Source organism: Heptranchias perlo, chromosome 35, assembly GCF_035084215.1.
Source record: "Heptranchias perlo isolate sHepPer1 chromosome 35, sHepPer1.hap1, whole genome shotgun sequence".
NCBI lineage: Eukaryota > Metazoa > Chordata > Chondrichthyes > Hexanchiformes > Hexanchidae > Heptranchias > Heptranchias perlo.
Window position 1 is genome coordinate 19,460,566 of NC_090359.1, and position 2,500 is coordinate 19,463,065.

At 49.8% G+C, this 2,500-nt stretch overlaps 1 protein-coding gene across 1 annotated transcript in view; it reads left to right on the plus strand.

Moving 5' to 3' along the window:
• LOC137302160 (neuronal tyrosine-phosphorylated phosphoinositide-3-kinase adapter 1-like) overlaps window positions 1–2,500 on the plus strand; it is a 29,523-nt gene that overhangs the window by 14,201 nt on the left and 12,822 nt on the right. The window lies entirely within an intron of this gene.

The following is a 2,500-nucleotide window of genomic DNA, read 5'->3' on the forward strand; positions in this document are numbered from 1 at the left end:
AGCTTCCTCTACACTGTCCCATCATCAGTCCCGGGGCAGGTACAGCACGGGTTAGATACAGAGTAAAGCTCCCTCCACACTGCCCCATCAAACACTCCCAGGGCAGGTACAGCACGGGTTAGATACAGAGTAAAGCTCCCTCTACACTGTCCCATCATCACTCCCAGGGCAGGTACAGCACGGGTTAGATACAGCGTAAAGCTTCCTCTACACTGTCCCATCATCACTCCCGGGGCAGGTACAGCACGGGTTAGATACAGAGTAAAGCTTCCTCTACACTGTCCCATCATCAGTCCTGGGGCAGGTACAGCACGGGTTAGATACAGAGTAAAGCTCCCTCTACACTGTCCCATCATCACTCCCAGGGCAGGTACAGCACGGGTTAGATACAGAGTAAAGCTTCCTCTACACTGTCCCATCATCACTCCCGGGGCAGGTACAGCACGGGTTAGATACAGAGTAAAGCTCCCTCTACACTGTCCCATCAAACACTCCCAGGGCAGGTACAGCACGGATTAGATACAGAGTAAAGCTCCCTCTACACTGTCCCATCAAACACTCCCAGGTCAGGTACAGCACGGGTTAGATACAGAGTAAAGCTCCCTCTACACTGTCCTATCAAACGCTCCCAGGGCAGGTACAGCACGGGTTAGATACAGAGTAAAGCTCCCTCTACACTGTCCCATCAAACACTCCCAGGGCAGGTACAGCACGGGTTAGATACAGAGTAAAGCTCCCTCTACACTGTCCCATCAAACACTCCCAGGTCAGGTACAGCACGGGTTAGATACAGAGTAAAGCTCCCTCTACACTGTCCTATCAAACGCTCCCAGGGCAGGTACAGTGTTAGATACAGAGTAAAGCTCCCTGAACGCTGCCTCTGCCAAACACATCACTGAACACATTTGCTGTAAAACACTATCCATTGTTTTGTTAAAGTTTGTGCAAGGATTAACTCCCATCACTGGGATCAGACTGTGACAGTTATATTTTCAGTCTGGGCGGTTAGCAGGAAGTGATGCTTCTGAAGCAGGTACAAAAATTAATTAAAAAGGCTAATGGAATGTTGGCCTTTATCTCAAGAGGGCTGGAATACAAAGGGGTGGAAGTTATGTTCCAGTTATATAAAGCTCTGGTTCGACCCCCATCTGGAGCACTGCGTTCAGTTCTGGGCACCGAACCTCAGGAAGGATATATTGGCCTTGGAGGGGGTGCAGCGCAGATTCACCTGAATGATACCGGGGCTAAAAGGGTTAAATTATGAGGACAGGTTGCACAGACTAGGCTTGTAGTCCCTCAATGTAGAAGATTAAGGGATGATCTAATCGAGGTGTTTAAGATGATTAAAGGATTTGATAGGGTCGATAGAGAGAAACTATTTCCTCTGGTGGGGGTGGGGTCCAGAACAAGGGGGCAAAACCTTAAAATTAGAGCCAGGCCGTTCAGGGGTGATATCAGGAAGCACTTCCTCACACAAAGGGGAGTGGAAATCTGGAACTCTCTCCCCCCAAAAAGCTGTCGAGGCTGGGGGTCAATTGAAAGTTTCAAGAGGGAGATTGATGGATTTTTGTTGGGTGAGGGTATTAAGGGTTATGGAACCACGGTGGGTAAATGGAGTTAAGATACAGATCAGCCATGATCTAACTGAATGGCAGAACAGGCTCGAGGGGCTGAATGGCCTCCTCCTGTTCCCAAGTTCCGAAATGCCACCCCCAGCACCAGCCACTGACGGTTTTGATGGACGCCATTTGTAAACACTATTTAAACATGGTTGAAAAGACACACAAATTCAAGGGTCTTCTGCCTGCCACGTTCCATCATTGGAAGGATCTTAAACCTTGGGAGGTACAGAAGGGCCAACAAAGGCGATTCCCAGTTTCTGGAAGGTTAGGGAAACCGGGTTTGTTCTCGTCAGTGCAGAGGCCTGATCGAAGTTTCCAAGATCGTCGGGGGAAGTTGGCGGGGATGGTGCAACCAATCTGGACCAGGGTTCAAATCCCAGGGAACACATTCGGATTTAGAAGGAAAGTCGTTCACCATCCAAAGGATGGAATCAGTCACTGAACGGCATTGAAGTGGCTTAATGGGGTCAAGGGGCAACTAGGTGTGTTTCTAGAGAGGGAAGGGAACGGGGGGATCATGGTGAGGTGGGTATCATGGAATCGTACAGCACAGGAGGACGCCATTCGGCCCGTCCTGCCTGTGCCGGCTCTTTGGTAGAGCTGTCCAATTAGTCGCCCTCCCCCCTTGCTCTTTCCCCACAGCCCTGCACTTTTTTCCTTTTCAAATATTTATCCAATTCCCTTTTGAAAGTTGCTGTTGAATCTGCTTCCACCGCCTCTTTCGGGCAGTGCGCAGCTGAGGTTGATCTGTAATTTAATGGCAGGCTTATCGGGCCTGTTGGCCGTACCCGAAAAAATCTTCATGTTCTCCTGTCATCGCCTCATGTGGTGGAGTTTCGGGAATTGGGAGTGGCGGAAGGGGTGTTGAAGGATTTATC